Source organism: Pseudonaja textilis, chromosome 1 (assembly GCF_049901715.1).
Source record: "Pseudonaja textilis isolate UNSWEBS1 chromosome 1, rPseTex1.2, whole genome shotgun sequence".
Taxonomy (NCBI): domain Eukaryota; kingdom Metazoa; phylum Chordata; class Lepidosauria; order Squamata; family Elapidae; genus Pseudonaja; species Pseudonaja textilis.
The window spans coordinates 134,619,754-134,635,505 of record NC_141990.1 but is presented as its reverse complement, the minus strand read 5'-3'; the positions used below and the strand labels follow the sequence as shown (position 1 = coordinate 134,635,505).

At 41.5% G+C, this 15,752-nt stretch overlaps 1 long non-coding RNA gene across 1 annotated transcript in view; it reads right to left on the bottom strand.

Moving 5' to 3' along the window:
- The window catches only part of LOC148127828 (uncharacterized), a 70,499-nt gene that overhangs the window by 38,475 nt on the left and 16,272 nt on the right, over positions 1–15,752 (bottom strand). Inside the window, exon 3 of the long non-coding RNA XR_015740270.1 lies at positions 14,194–14,303. This is a non-coding gene — a long non-coding RNA (uncharacterized LOC148127828). The remainder of the gene's footprint in view (positions 1–14,193; positions 14,304–15,752) is intronic.

The following is a 15,752-nucleotide window of genomic DNA, read 5'->3' as shown; positions in this document are numbered from 1 at the left end:
AGATTTTTTTGTGAGTGCAGGCTTCCAGATAATTGACAGTCTGGTGGAATCATCTCTTCTATTCATGCTTTCAGGTCTTTTTTCAATCTCTATGGCTTCTCTCATAATTCTGTGGCTTGGGTTTTCTACAGTGGCTAGGGTTTTGGTGCCATTGAAGTCGATGCTATGACCTGTGGCTTTCATGTGTTGGACTAGTGAGGAAGTGTGTTCCAGTTTTTTTACTGCATTTTTGTGTTCATCCAGGCGGGTACTTATTCTTCTTTTGGTCTGTCCAATGTATGTGGCTGGGCATGATGCACAGAGGACTTCATATATGCCTTGGTTTTCCATGTCAATTTTATCTTTGGGGTTTCTTAGGATGGCTGCTATTTTTCTGTCTGTTTTGAAGGCAGTCTTGATGTGATGCCTGTGTAGTATCTTACTAATTTTGTCTGTAGTACCTCTTATGTAGGGCAGGACAGCTGTTCCATAGGTCTGTTCATCTTCTGGGTTTCCATTATATCTTAGTGTGTTTTTGTGGATCAAACCAGTGATTTTGCTTTTGTGGAAGCCGTTGGCTGTCAGTACTTTAGTCAGGGTGCATAGTTCAGTTTTTATGTGTGTCTGGCAGACAAGACACACGCCTGGCAGACAAGACACACATAAAGACTGAACTGTTCATTTTTCAATATATTTAGGATTTGTTCTCAGCTGCATGCCACAAATTAAAAATGCGCATAGAAAAAGCAACATAGAGCTCAACTCTTTCAATCCTTGTAAAAATATATATTTACAGAGGGGAATTCTACTACATTCAACAAAACAACCCCTGACATTTGCATAAATTGCAAATTGCACCCCTAGCTCATAGTTCAACTCAATTCTACTAAATTGCCACAAAGTGTTCAAAAGTAGACTTGGTTGAATGCTGGGTACAAAGCGCTTCATACACAATACATGGAGAACTCTCTTATGTATTGCCTGCACGCATATCTGATCTTAATGTCACATAAAAACTGTATATGGTTAGGTGTGGTGTGTCAGTCTGATAAACCACACAAACTTGAGAGGGAGAATGAGATTATGCTAGAGGAATTAGAAATAACAGACAAGTAGCTGATCAGAATGACCAAAGACATAACAGAAATCAAATGTTATCAAAGAAGGGGAAAAAAGTAAACGGGATTTTTTTCCTTTGAGTCATGTCTGTGGCTCTCCTGCATAGGATGATTTAATTAGAGAAATAGCTCTATTATTATTCAACCACATAATCACATTATAGGGTGATTACTTTGACTGTGATCTTAAACACACACATATACACTCTCACACACGAGACTTATTCATCTCAGTGGCGTTCTTCTAAGACTTATAGTTACAGGATTTTGTCTTTTTCTCTTCTAATCGCTACAGAGTTATTAAGGCAGTGAATCATGACGTTTGAGTCTGTTATATAACAATGTTTTGAAGTAGCTAGATCCCTTTCAAGATCAAAGGCCAATGATTTTGTCTAAGAGGGTGTGAAGGAAAACATTACCATTACATTTCGCCTGCAGTTTATTTCCCAAAAGCCATTAATATAAATTAGGTGTTCAGAATAAAATTTGTATGCAAAATCCCAACCTCACTTCCTATTATTTCTATATGAGATTGTTCATACTAGTTGCATTTCAAGGTTCAATATCTAAGCTTTGTCAGCACAAGGGCACCCTATACCAGGGGTGTCAAATTCAAGGCCCACAGGGTGAATCCGGCCTGCAGGGTGCTTAGATATGGCCTGTGAGGTCAGCCTGAAAACATTGACGAACTCTTGTGGCCTGTGGTGCCTCTGCCAGTGAAAACAGAGCTCGGGAGGGCCACATGTTGCCCTCCCAAGCTCTGTTTTCAACCGTGACAAACTCCTGCAGCCCTCTGCCAGTAAAAATGAAGCTCAGAAGGCCACACGGAGGGCTGCAGAAGGCTGTTGCAGTAGAAAACGGAGCTTGGGAGGCCTGTGTACATATTCGCTGGCAGAGGGCTGCAGGAGGCCATCTCAGCCAAAAATGAATGTTGAGCTGGCCACGCCTCCCCCCGGCCAGGCCCCCCCAAGGACAAACACAATCCTGATGCAGCCTTCGATGAAATCAAGTTTGGCACCCTGCCCTATACTCAAGTTCTTCTGAGCAACTTCTCACATTATCAGGATATGGTGATACATATCTCCTAAACTTATCCCCATACTATTCTAGAAATGTTCCTGTGGGACAAATTATAGCTGCAATCAATGATTGTTATAGCCCAGAGGTCACTCCTAAATATCTGAAAGAAGATGGGAGCCAGGGTCCAAATAGAGTAACTAGTGCTTAAATAATTCCCATCAATCTTTCCTTGGTAGAGAAGAGCTGTAGTGGTGCAATGGTTAGAGGGCAATATTGCAGGCTAACTCTGCTTGTAGTCAAGACTTCGATCCTGACCGGCAGAAGGTTAACTCAGCCTACCATCCTTCCAAGGTTAATAAAATGAGGACCCAGATTGTTGGAGGGAATATGCAAGCTCTGTAAACTGCTCAGAGAGGGTTGTAAAGCACTATAAAGTGATATATAAGTCTTATTGCTATTGCTATTTTAATGCAAAGGAAATCTGAGGCTGGGACTGCTACCTCTTTTATATAACAGTTGGTGCATAAAGCTGTTCTTTTGTTGAACTAAAAGGAGTTTTGATTAAAAAATATACACAATTTTAGTAGTCAGTAGCCTGAACTGTAGTTAGTAGTAACCATCAGATTGGCACAATATATTAGTTCCAGGTTCTGAAAGGAAGTTATGAGTTGGGAATGAGTAAATATACTTTTCTTGAATTCTTCTGTATAAACCTCCAGCTTATTGCAAAGGCACAGAGTGTGTTTGCTTGAAGCATAGTGAGGACTTTGAAGACTCTGTGACTGGACCAAGGCACATTTCCTGACTAAGGCAGCCTCTCTACAGTCCGTTGTCCCCAGACAAATCTATGAGAAAAAGGATTCATTCACTGTGGGAAACAGGAAATTGCTAAAGAACATTCCTTTAAATAGTTCCTGGGGAATTTCTGCTTTAAGATTACCATTATTTTTTCATGAATCGGACTGTAAATATATAATGAAACATAAATATTTTGTATTTTGGCTAATAAAAAATTCAGGCATATAAAAGATGCATGCTTGCTAAAAATAAGTAGCTGTGGTCAGATTATGTTAAAGGCAAATTCACAACTCCAACAACTCAACAGCAAGTAGCAGTAGTATGAAAAAGGAAGAGTTTACTAAAATTCATATGCCTGGCCCTTTGAGCAAGGCAAACAAGTTAGTGTCCTAGATATATTCGATTTGAGATTATAGTAAAGAATAGTCACCCTGCAAGAAAACTTGTTTGGTAGGAGATTATTATATCTTATCTCCTGTCCAGAGTGAATGAGAGCTCGTATCTGTCATATGGAGTGTGATTGAGGTGTTGCATTCATTAGGCTAAGATTGGGAAAACCTGGTTCTAAATTTCTCCCCAGCCATGGAAGCTCACTGTGCAACTTTGCTCTAGGCACTCTCTCTCAGCCCAGCCTACCTGGCAGGGTTGTGATGGAGGTGGGAATGGATCAATGCAATGTATAATCTAGGAAAGGGGTGTCAAACTCAAGGCTGCAGGCCAGATTCGGCTCATGGGATGCTTAGATCTGGCCCGTGAGGCTGGCCTGGAAACAGGAAAGGACCAGCCCACGATGCCTTTGCCAGTGAAAACAGAGCTCAGTCCCCCCCATGCACAGCCCCCCCATGCTCCGTTTTTGCTGGCAGAGAGCTATCAAAACAAACGAAAAACAAAAGGAGAAATGTTTCCCCTTTTGTATTTGAGCATGCAAGAAGGGACAGGAAAGGAGAAAGGGAAAGAGGAAAGACAAAGGGAAAGAAGAAAAGATGAAAAGAGAACAGGGAAGGAAAAATAAGGAAATGGGAAAGAAGAAGAAAGGAGAATGAAGAGTGAAGGAAAAAGAAGAAAAGGGAAGGAAGGAAGGAAGGAAGGAAGGAAGGAAGGAAGGAAGGAAGGAAGGAAGGAAGGAAGGAAGGAAGGATTATAATGAGAGTGAGACAGGGTCTCATGGAAGTCCTGTCTTAGCACTTGGCCACCAAATGTGCCCCTCCCACGAGTCCCATGGCCACCCCCACCCCTGGCCATACCCCCAGCCCTCCGAGGTCACAACCACTATGCGGCCCACAATGAAATCGAGCTTGACACCCCTAATCTAGGATATCAATCCATCAATATTTGAAAATAGCATGAAAATGTTGTAGATGCTATAATTTCATCTCCGTTGTATATTTTTTATAGTGCAGGGGGAGGATTTTTTATGCAGATTGGTTGTGGTTTACAGATCCAAGTTTTCTCTCCCCCCCTGACTCTTTTTGTTTTCTCACCAGCATTTGAGTTCCAGGTGTGATATTATCATATTTTATCATAGACCACAGTTTCCACAATGTTCTCAACTGAGCCTCATTACAATACTTTGGTCAAAGGTGTAATAGATGCTAGTCATCTGAAAAATGCATTCTTGAATGTTGTCAACAAATAACCATTTAGGTTTTAGGTTGTTAGATTTCAGAACTGCTTAACACACAGATTTTGCTGCTGATTCCTCGAAAAGAGACAGGACATTACCATGAAAAGCCAAATGCTAGGCAGATAAATGTGCTAATAGGAAAGAACTATTCAATCAATTCAGCCCAAGCAAACAAGGCTGATGTTGGAGTAAGCAAAGTATGGGCAAAATAATTGTGTTAAATTATTCAGCTAACACGCTAGGCTAAGCATCTTTTTAAAAGTAAGTATCTCCTTTATTTGGATTGGGCAAATCCTGTGGCTGCATTTTGCAACAACTAGCCCACCTTCTGCATAGCAGAACGGTCACTTCACACCTGCACTCTGCAATTGTCCAGCACCAGGCTGCCATGAACCCTGGGGGCAGGGAGGGGCCAGTTAGAAGGAAGCTTGGGGAAAACTGAAAGTGTGCCTCTCAGAGATGGCACCTCAGGATTATTTTCCTGTGAGAAGAATGCAGCGGCATTCTCAGAGTGACCAAAACTTCTTCTTTGAAATTGATTGGACAATGGGATGACCAGCAATGGGAGGTGCCTGGTGTGTGCGGAGGGGAAGCTACATCTAGGGATTTGGCGCACAAACTTCAGTTCTGGCTTTGCTTTATTGTAATCCACTTGACCTTCGGTAAACTATACCTTTCTCAACAAATGGAGTCAAGGATCATTCTTGCTTAAAGGCTCAGGTTGTGGGCAGGACCAGGCATGGGATTCTACCAGTTCTGTCCACCTCCATAGAACTGGTAGCTCTGAAGAGCAGCAGACATAGAACCGGTTCTATGTCTGCTGATGTTTTTGCCCACCTGCCCACCTGGGCTCTTACCTGATCTTTATTTCCTGATGTTTCAACTTCAGCTGCGAACAAGGCACAGCTGCAGTTAAAAAAGCAGGAAAAAAGGGCTGTTTCAAAGGCTGCTTCTCTGCAGGCAGCGTGCTGATGACGATTAACAGGCATGTGGCTCGCAGCGTGCAGGGAAGCACATCATAAATCACCGAACCTCATAAATCCCAAACCGGTAGTTAACCCTGTGGTATCCCACCCCTGGACAGGACTGACACTATGAACTACTCTAATCACCAGGAAAGCGCCTGCTGAAGATTCCACACTGCCTTATCCCATGTGATCCTCAGGCTGTAACATGCTCCCTCCAATGGCCCCATTGTCCCAATCTTTAGGAAATTGGGATTGCTTCAGTCATCCTCCTAATTTTCAGAGAAAAACAGAGTAAAAAAAAAACCATGACAAACAAATATCTCTTTGTCCCCGTCTAGAGTTAAAAGCCATTTTTTGTTCCAAGATTATTTGGAAGAGAAATGGTGGGATTGATTTTTCCAGGCTGCTGCTGTATGCGCTGGCTGGCACTATGGGAATACTGCAGAGTTAAACAACGGTTTCTTAGAAATAAGCCAATGATATGCATCTGTATCATTAGCAAAGATGGCTGGACAACCTCAGACAGTCAGGAGGAACGGAATATACTAAAAAGAAAGCAGAGCTTTCATTTATAAAACAAGACTTGATTTACACCTTCTGATTCTGCTGCATCTAAATAAACCCTGCTTGGAAAAAAACCTTTTATTTTTCGTAGAAATACTTGTTCCCTGCAAAGTGATTAAGGTTATTTTTCGGGTAGCATCAATATTTTTTTTTCATTTTTAGAAAATCAGGATCGCTCTTCTAGAAGATTGTCTCATGTTTATTCTTAGATAATAATACAGGACCTAAGCTGTCCCTTTAACTTTTCATGATAAAAATCATACATATTTGACAATATATATATATTGTCTGTAAAAACAGCCAGTTTGGTGTAGTGGTGAAGGCACCAGGCTAGAAACAGGAGACTGTGAATTCTAGTCCTAGCTTGGTTAAACCATATTTCCAAAATCCTGCCAAGAAGACTGCAGCTACTTCTCCAGGTAGGAGTCAACACTAATTCAGTGGCCATGACTTCATTTCTGGCATAGGTGAATTAAAACTAAGTGGATACAGGATGAGGCTTACTGGCATGAGGTTGGGCCACATAATGAGCCAGTCAAACCTATTTATAAAGCACTTATTAGTTTTTAGAATATAGGTGTTTGTGCGGAAGGCCATCATGGGGAAAATCATTAAAAATAAAACGATTAAAATATGGTCCAAAGAAGCCATGTATGTGTGCATGACCAGAGCAACAGATGCATTTAAAAGTTTCACTGAAGTTTTGCCAAACCAATTTGCACTGATGGAAGAAAGAGTTTTAGTATTCAGCAGCGTAATTAGTGTAATGGAAATTTCAAGGATACCTTATTTATTTGCTGGATACAATCTTTGCATAGTAACAGCTGGGACTGGGGGTCATGGCTTGTGTTCATGGAGTGGAACTAAAATGATGTGCTCTTTTCTTTAAAATAATATTTAAATGGGATGTTGGTCTAGTCTGCCCCAGCTGTGGGAAGAGACATTTCATGTGGCTGCTGGCCCAGCTAAAAGATTTGACTTCTTGCATTTCTAAGCTGTGCTGTCAACACTGTTATTTAATATGGTGCTGAAAAAGCATTTAATCAGTGACATGTAATGAAATGTGAAAAGCAGAACGCAAGAAGCGATTAGCACTTGTTGAATTCTTGGTAACTTAGGAAGAACATGACACATGTTGGTATCTCATGATATTTACTGTTTGTTCAGAAAAGCTATTTGATCTGGATTATTATTTTTTTACAGGGAAGATTAAGAATTCTGATGATATGCACACACCATGTCAGCTGATCAACAATATAGTAAGTGGTTGGTTCATGTTTTTTATTCTGTAATGTGCTTTTTGAAGAGAAGAGAGAAGGAAAGAAATGTAATGCCCAGATAACAAAGAAATTCAATGTCTTTTAAAGCTGGGTTTCTATGACTAAAAGATTTATTTTCCGAGCCTGCCTTACTTTTTCACAAATGTATTGTGAAATTGGTCTAAGGACGCTAGCCAATTCTGAAAAACCAAATGCTTGGACCACACATATTTTCCTACAGCACTGATTCCTCTCCTCTCCTCTCCCTCTTTCCTTTCTCTTTCCTCCCCTCCCTTCCGTTCCCTGTGCATTTTTGCAAATCATCCCAGAAAGATTGCTTTGGATAAGATGTATGTTATAATTTCTTCCAGTTGCCCAATTTCAGTCAAGGTCCTTTGCTTTCTCAAACTGATATGAGTGAAGTTTCATTTATTTAGATCAGAACATCTTGACATTCTCAGATGCAACCAAATGACTGTTCTTGAGCTTGTCATATAATATGCATCAGCAAAGCTAGATTGTCCTTCAGATGACACCAGGCATGGCTTCCCAAAGTATCTGTATAATAATGAATTAGTGACATTTACATTTTATACTTAATCAGACATAAAACTGTAATATGTGAAGCAATAAAATGGTTCCTATTCCTGTCCATATTCATAGTATATTCTATTACAGATCACTTAGCAACCATTCAAAATTACAATGAACTTCCCTGGGAATATACATACGACTTAGTTTTGAAGTTCTGACAGCCACCCTCCCCTTAGTCACATGACCTCATTTCAGGCATCAGCAACCAGACTGTATTTATGGCCATTTGCAGCATATTTCAACATCTTTGCAAAAAAAATGGCATTTACTTTTGGGTTTTGGCAAAACAGCCCATAGTGATCCATTGTTTTGCTTAATGATTGCAGAAGTCACTTAATGACTACAGCATTTGTTTAATGACTGCAACCTTTGCTTAACAGTCACAAAAAAGGTTATAAAATCTGGTTGGTCATGTGGGTGATCTGTTTTATAACCAACAAGATTTACTGTTGTGATGGGCAGCCTTTATTATGGTCATAAGTTGAATACTTATACTATAGAAAATAGTATCTATCTCTATCTATCTATCTAATTTGTTGCCCACTCATCTCACAGTTCAAAGTGACTCTTTTAATTCTTATCCAATAATTATGTAAAAGTTTTAGTTGCAACAAATGGCCAAATATTTAATTTTAAAACAGGCAATTGGGGATGAAATACACTGCTCAAAAAAAATAAATAAAGGGAACACTTAAACAACACAATGTAACTCCAAGTCAATCACACTTCTGTGAAATCAAACTGTCCACTGAGGTAGCAACACTGATTGACAATCAATTTCACATGCCGTTGTGCAAATGGAATAGGCAACAGGTGGAAAGCATAGGCAGTTAGCAAGACATCCCCAATAAAGGAGTGGTTCTGCAGGTGGTGACCACAGACCACTTCTCAGTTCCTATGCTTTCTGGCTGATGGTTCGGTCACTTTTGAATGCTGGTGGTGCTTTCACTCTAGTGTAGCATGAGACGGAATCTACAACCCACAAAAGTGGCTCAGGTAGTGCAGCTCATCCAGGATGGCACATCAATGCGAGCTGTGGCAAGAAGGTTTGCTGTGTCTGTCAGCGTAGTGTCCAGAGCATGGAGGTGCTACCAGGAGACAGGCCAGTACATCAGGAAACGTGGAGGAGGCTGTAGGAGGGCAACAGCCCAGCATCAGGACCTCTACCTCTGCCTTTGTGCAAGGAGGGACAGGAGGAGCACTGCCAGAGCCCTGCAAAATGACCTCCAGTGGGCCACAAATGTGCATGTGGCTGCTCAAATGGTCAGGAACAGACCCCATGAGGGTGGTATGAGGGCCTGACATCCACAGGTGGGGGTTGTGCTTATAGACCAACACCGTGCATGATGTTTGGTATTTGCCAGAGAACACCAAGATTGGCAAATTCGCCACTGGCACCCTGTGCTTTTCACAGATGAAAGCAGGTTCACACTGAGCACATGTGACAAACGTGACAGGGTCTGGAGATGCCATGTAGAACGTTCTGCTGCCTGCAACATCCTCCAGCATGACCAGTTTGGCAGTGGGTCAGTAATGGTGTGGGATGGCATTTCTTTAGGGGGCCGCACAGCTCATTTTATTTTTTTGAGCAGTGTATATTAAGAACTGGAAAGACACCAAATCTTTATAACTAAAAGTTAAGTTGTTCAAGAAACAGGAGTTACATTTCTGTGGTAGGTGTTCTGCACTAACACAGACACTAAAGCTGAAGTCCACTAGGGGTGTTATACTGCCAAAAATTGCTTTAAAAATGTCTAGTTGTCATAAAACCATCCATGACAAAATTGTCTCCCTATTTACCTCAGACATTTCATATTTCTACCTTTCAACTTATAAAACCTTTTTACATCACTCTCCATTTTTTGGAGTAAAGCCATCTTCCCCCGTGTTTTCTTCACACATAAGGAGTCTACTCTCTTTTTATTGCTGCATTCAGTGAGAAAGGATTATGCAATTTCCTGAGTGTTTTTAATGTGGGGGAGAGGTTTAGGGTGACAAATGCACGTTCTAGAGCTCAAACATCTCAGTAAAATCATTCAACTTAGGGGATGAGGGATTATTATTATTATTTTTCTTTAAGAAGTGCTGCCCATGACTGCTTTAAGGAAGCATCCCAATTCCACACGATTATCCTCAAAATATTGTGCAAATCTTTCCCAGCCGCCTTTGTTAGGTAAATGACTCGGTTTGGATCTACCCAAATTTTGGGTAGGCCAGAATTTTGTTCACCTCCCTCTTACCTATCCATTTCTACCAGCAAAGAAATATCTTCACAAGAGAAGATATTTTCCTGCAGAAAGCTCCTTTTTTCTTTCGGCAGAGGTGATATACTGTAAATACTAAACCGTACCGGGATTGTGACTTGTTCGTGTATGCCTCTGTTGATTTGGGAGTTTCCTTGGTATAGGATCTGGTTCTTTGCAAGCTGGTGTCCACTGGACTTTCCAGCCTCCTAGCTTTAAACCAAACGGGGTCTCTAGATGCTTCTCACCACCCCAACTTTAGTTTTAAGCCTTTGAATAAAGGGGGATAGACTTCTTTTGTCTGTTCCCTGGGAAACTCCATGTAAGAACAGAAAACAGGTTGTGGTTTTGAACTGAAAACAAGTTCAGTTCTAATCTTCCTCTAACTTGTTGACAGAAGTCAAACAATTAAAATAATCAAGTCTTACATCAAATCCCACTTTTTCTTTCAGCCGAGCTGAGAATTACCCCCAGACAAAGTCCCTTTTGAACTTTTTAAAATCTTCCCACTACCTTGACTTTTGTGAGAGTTCTTGTGAGGGGGGGAAGGATTGGATTTCTATTCCAGAAGAACAGCAAGGAAGACAACATGGCTCTACTCCAGCGGCACCATCTTGACTGGCAATTTGGGTGGACCTTCACTAAGGCCTTCCACCTCACCAGCAATTCTCTTCAACTCCACTGCTGGGCTCCCCCGCACCCCCCGGCCCTTCTGCCCAGTTCCTTTGACTTCATTTCTCCTTAATCCAAATTGCTTTCCTCGCCTCCATTTCTTCCTGCCACAGTATGTCAGGAAGTATTCTCCTGTTACTGTCCTGCTCATATCTTCTTCCCTCCATCTCTCCTGTTCTTCTTATCTGCCTCTCACTGCCCTTCCCCAATCTCTTGCTGCCTTTTCACTCACTGGTGGCTCTGAGACCCATGTTTATCCCCCACTCTCTCTTTCTCTCTCTCTTCAATCTATCATCAAGCTTCCCCCCCCTTCCCCCCCATTCATTCAACCCTCCTCCCTCTGAGTCTTCTCTTCTGTCATAAACTGGTTCTTGGTCTCTATAATCTGGCTCTTTTTGCCACTGGACTCTGAATGCCTGCCATCATCTCTTGCTGTTCTATCTAGCTGCCTTGCCTCATCCTTAAGTTACCTCTCATCCTCTGATCAACCTCCTTGCTCATTTCCAGGTTCATCTCCTCACTTACGGGTAGTCCTTGATTTATAACTGTTCGTTTTAGTGAGCATTCAACGTTACGGCACTGAAAAAGGCGACTTAGGACCGTGTTTCACACTTACGACCGTTGCATCCTCATCCAGTGATCAAAATTCAGATGCTTGACAACTGGCTCATCTTCGTGACGGTTGCAGTGCCCTGGGACAACTTTTTGCAAACTTCAGATAAAGCAAAGTCAACGGGGAAGGAAGCCAGATTCATTTAACCCCCGTGTTACTCACTTAACAACTGCGATGATTCCCTTAACAACTGTGGCAAGAAAGGTTGTAAAATGGGGCAAAATTCTCTTAACAACAAAAATCTGAGGCTCCATAGTGGTCATAACTTGAGGACTACCCGTATTTTCCAACTGGACTTTCCTCCACGTTGTCTTTCCTCCCTTTGGTCATTCTCTCTTCTCTTTGTCACTTTGCTCACCTCTTCGGTTTCTCCTTGCTTCTAGGGAGCCTCCGTCTCTTTTTCTGGTTGAAGATGTGGGTCTCTCTTTTTCTACTTGACCCCTCTTCAAGACCACATTCTCCCCATCGACTGCCTCTTGATTTCCTTGAATCTGCCCAGCCCTTCCCTCTCACCTCTCAGGCTTTGGGGACTCTCCCCGTCAGTTATCTCTTTTTCTTTCACATCAGATCAGCGATCCTTCCCCCCCCCCCCGCCTCTGTTTTTCTTGGCATTGCACCTTGACAGTTTCTTCTTGGAAAAGAAAAAAAGGGCGGGAAACGCATCAAGCCCTCCCTTTCTGAAGCTACATCCTCACTCTATTACTCATTTTCTTGTTTTTATTTCTCCTGCAGAAAACCCCTCTTCCAAATCCATTCCTGCCAAATGGTCTGCAATGCCCATGATTATTATGGATGGTTGCACAGTCAGCCAGATGTTTAGACTGGATTTGGCATTTTTATCCACCTATCGAGCCCCTCCTAAGGACCTAGGATTATTATTGTTATTTAAATTGTATTAAAATAACTCACACCCATAGATGGTGGGTGCTTACACATGCAAAGCAGTCAAAACAGTCAAAAACGTACAATCCACAGACATCCCAAACTAAAACAGTCAAACGATAAATCAAGCTAAATTAGGGCCCCCACAAACTCATGAAGTCCAGGCCTGGAACCAAGGCCAGATTTTAAGAACCCTAGAAGAGAGAATGTGTCTGTATCTCGGGGGAGGGGGATGTTATTACTCCAGAGAGTAGAGGATGTGGCAGAGAAGGTACAACCCCTTGCTGCCACGAGATGACCATATTTAACAGGAAAGACCTGGCATGTACCCACTCTGTGAGAATGGACCGATAAGGCTTATTAAAGTTTTTAAGTATTTTTTTTAAAAGCCTGTCTTTATTATTTTTAAAAGCAATTCATATATCTAATACTCCTTCCTCTTCTGATTTCCCCTGCCATAACAGCACCCAGTTGCTTTTATGTCTCAGGCAGGGCTAAAACTCAAATTCTTCTGATTGCTAAGCAGGTGCCTTGACTAATGGATCAAAATGTTTTCTTTGGAAGTGGCTATGGACATTAAACAAACAAACAAACAAACAAACAAACAAATAAATAAAATAGCAATACCAATACCAATAACTCTTAGACTTCTATACCGCTTCACAGTGCTTTACTGCCCTCTCTAAGCAGTTTACAGAGTCAGCCTATTGTCCTCAACAATCTGGGTCCTCATTTTACTGACCTCAGAAGGATGGAAGCCTGAGTCAACCTTGAGCCTGGTGAGACCCAAACTGCCAAACTGTTGGCAGTCAGCAGTCAGCAGAATTAACCTGCAGTACACTTTCCAACCACTGTGCCACCACAGAAACTAGTTGGAGATAGGTGGTTTCTCAAGTACTCAGGCCCTATACCAGAATGGACTTTGTATTAATGACCAGCCCCTTGAATTGCACTGGAAATTGACTGTCAACTAATCCATCTGATGAAGCAGTGGTGACACCTTGGCATATCAGGAGGCATCCATTACTATTGTGCCACTGCATTTTGTACCAGCTGTAACTTCTGGATGATTTTCAAAGATAGCCCCCTGCAGAATTCATTGCAATAATCCAGTTATGATCTGACCAGCACATGAGTAACTGTCTTTGGCCTTCTGATCGAGGAAAGAATGCAACTGGTATATAAGATGAACCGGTGCAAAGCTGCCATCTGCTCTTTGAGTAGCTGCAAGTCCAGAAGGACCCCAAAGTTGTGCACTAGTCTAGAATGGGAAAGTGTTTACCTCATCAAGACCAATAATAGAAACATCCCTGACTTTTTTTGGGGGTGGTGGTGGTTTGCAATCACAGCCATTCAGCCTTGGCAAAATTAAGCCAAAATCAGTTTTTCCTGTTCAGACCCAAACTGCCTCCAGACATTGTGGCAGTATTTTGACAACTTTACTATCACAGCTTGGTGATGTGACAGAAAGCTGGATATCATCAGTGTGCATTAATATTCAACCCAAATACTTTTAAAAGATTGAATTGTGCATTTGGACATGGAATGTTCATCTCCAGGAGTGCCTACATTCCATAAGACTAATATCCCCACGTCTACCATCACCATTCATACAAGAAGCAAAAGAGGTTCTTCAAGAAAGAGAGGAAAATCAAGATCCTAATAGCCAATGAGCCCAACATCGATACCTGGAAAGTTATTTTAGTACATATACAATAAGTATTTTCTGTGGCTATAGAAACTCAGACCAGAAATAATGCCCTAGTTTCTGTGGTCATAGAAAATACCTGGGTTGCACAAGTATATTTCTCAAAACTTTTTTCTCCAAGAAGCCCTCTGGTTTATAAAATGTGACCCACCTTTTTACTTAGATGTTACCCTTGGTAATTATTGCTGCAATCTTCTTGGAGATGCCTTTACATGTTGTTCTCCCCAGGGTGTCAGATAGATAGGATTTCACATCCTCTCTCTCTCTCTTTGAAAATAGCAGGGGAAATTATAAGCAAAGGGGGAGAAATCTATAGCATTACCTGCTGATCCAGGTCCTTTTGACATACACAATAAGCAGTTCCTCTCCTTATGGTAATTAAGCCAAGATCATAAGTTATTGAAGCAACTCTAATGGGAAGTGATGCCAACTTGGAAATCTTTTAACCCTCTATTTCACTTTTGCCATCACTCTGGCTTATACCTCCTCGCTACTTTTTCCAGGAATTGTCTCTCTGACTTTCCAACAACAACAACTCCCCCATGTGCTCCCAACTATGTCTTAAATATGCATTTTTCCTCGGGAAGATTTCCTCAGGATGGCCTTGATACTGGCATCTGGGTTGATAGCCTGGGCAGAGGCGGATAATAAGATATTTTCCATGCCACAGAAATTAGGACCAGAAATAATGGCCATGAAGTACAGCCACTGAGATTTCATTTAAACATAAAGTAAAACTTCCTGATCTGGGCCATAATGGACTAATTTATCTTTAAGAATGGTGGATTCTCCATCTCTGAAGGTTTTTAAGAAAAAGCTAAACAGCTCTCTCTTTCTCAATCTAAGGCCGATAATTAATATATTTTTCCTGGCCATTGTAGAGAGTTAGACTAGCAATCTTTGTCTTTCTTCCAATTCCACAATTCTATGATGTGTCTATGAATAAGTTCAATTTGTGAGAGGCGTGAGATGGGGAAGAGGACAAAGAAATAAAATAATCTCACCAACAGATCCATAAAAATTGGGAGGGAAGGGGAGGGAAGCAGGATTTTATTTATGTAACAGATTTGAGCTGGGGCTGAGAATGTACAGTAGTTTAACTCTGTGTCAGAAATATATGTAGGATGCTGCATTCTGATTCATGCCTAATTTCCATAATTTAAGTCTTGCGAAATTGAGAAGTGGGAATCAGTAAACAACTTCAGTCTTATGCCTTAAAGCCACTATGAGCTTCCAGAGGCTGAACAAAAGCTTTTTATCTATGCAACTTGCTTGAAAGGCAGAGGAGGATGCAGGAAGCACTTGACCAACCACATTACATGGCTGCTAAGCTGCTGACTTATGTTGGAATGACACCCTTTAATACACCTGTACCCAGCCCAGTGCAACCACCACAGCATCGCAGTAAACCTGTTTCAATATCTAAAGGTAGAAAGTGGGTTTTTTTTTTTTTAATCAGGGCAACCTGGTCTACTCAAATATGGGACGCAGCATACTGCTTCTGCTTTTACCTTTCAGCCCCAATCCAGGAGGCTTCACAGGAGAGGCAGAGAATCAATCTCTGACTTAGAGGTTAATCCATCTACCTACAGTAATAGGTAAGTAGCATGGGTTCAAATCCCAGAAGGATATGGCTAGCTGATGAGAGTTAAAAAGCTTGAAATAGATCTATTCTGGTCTCCATTTATTTCTTTGTTGGTAAATATAAAT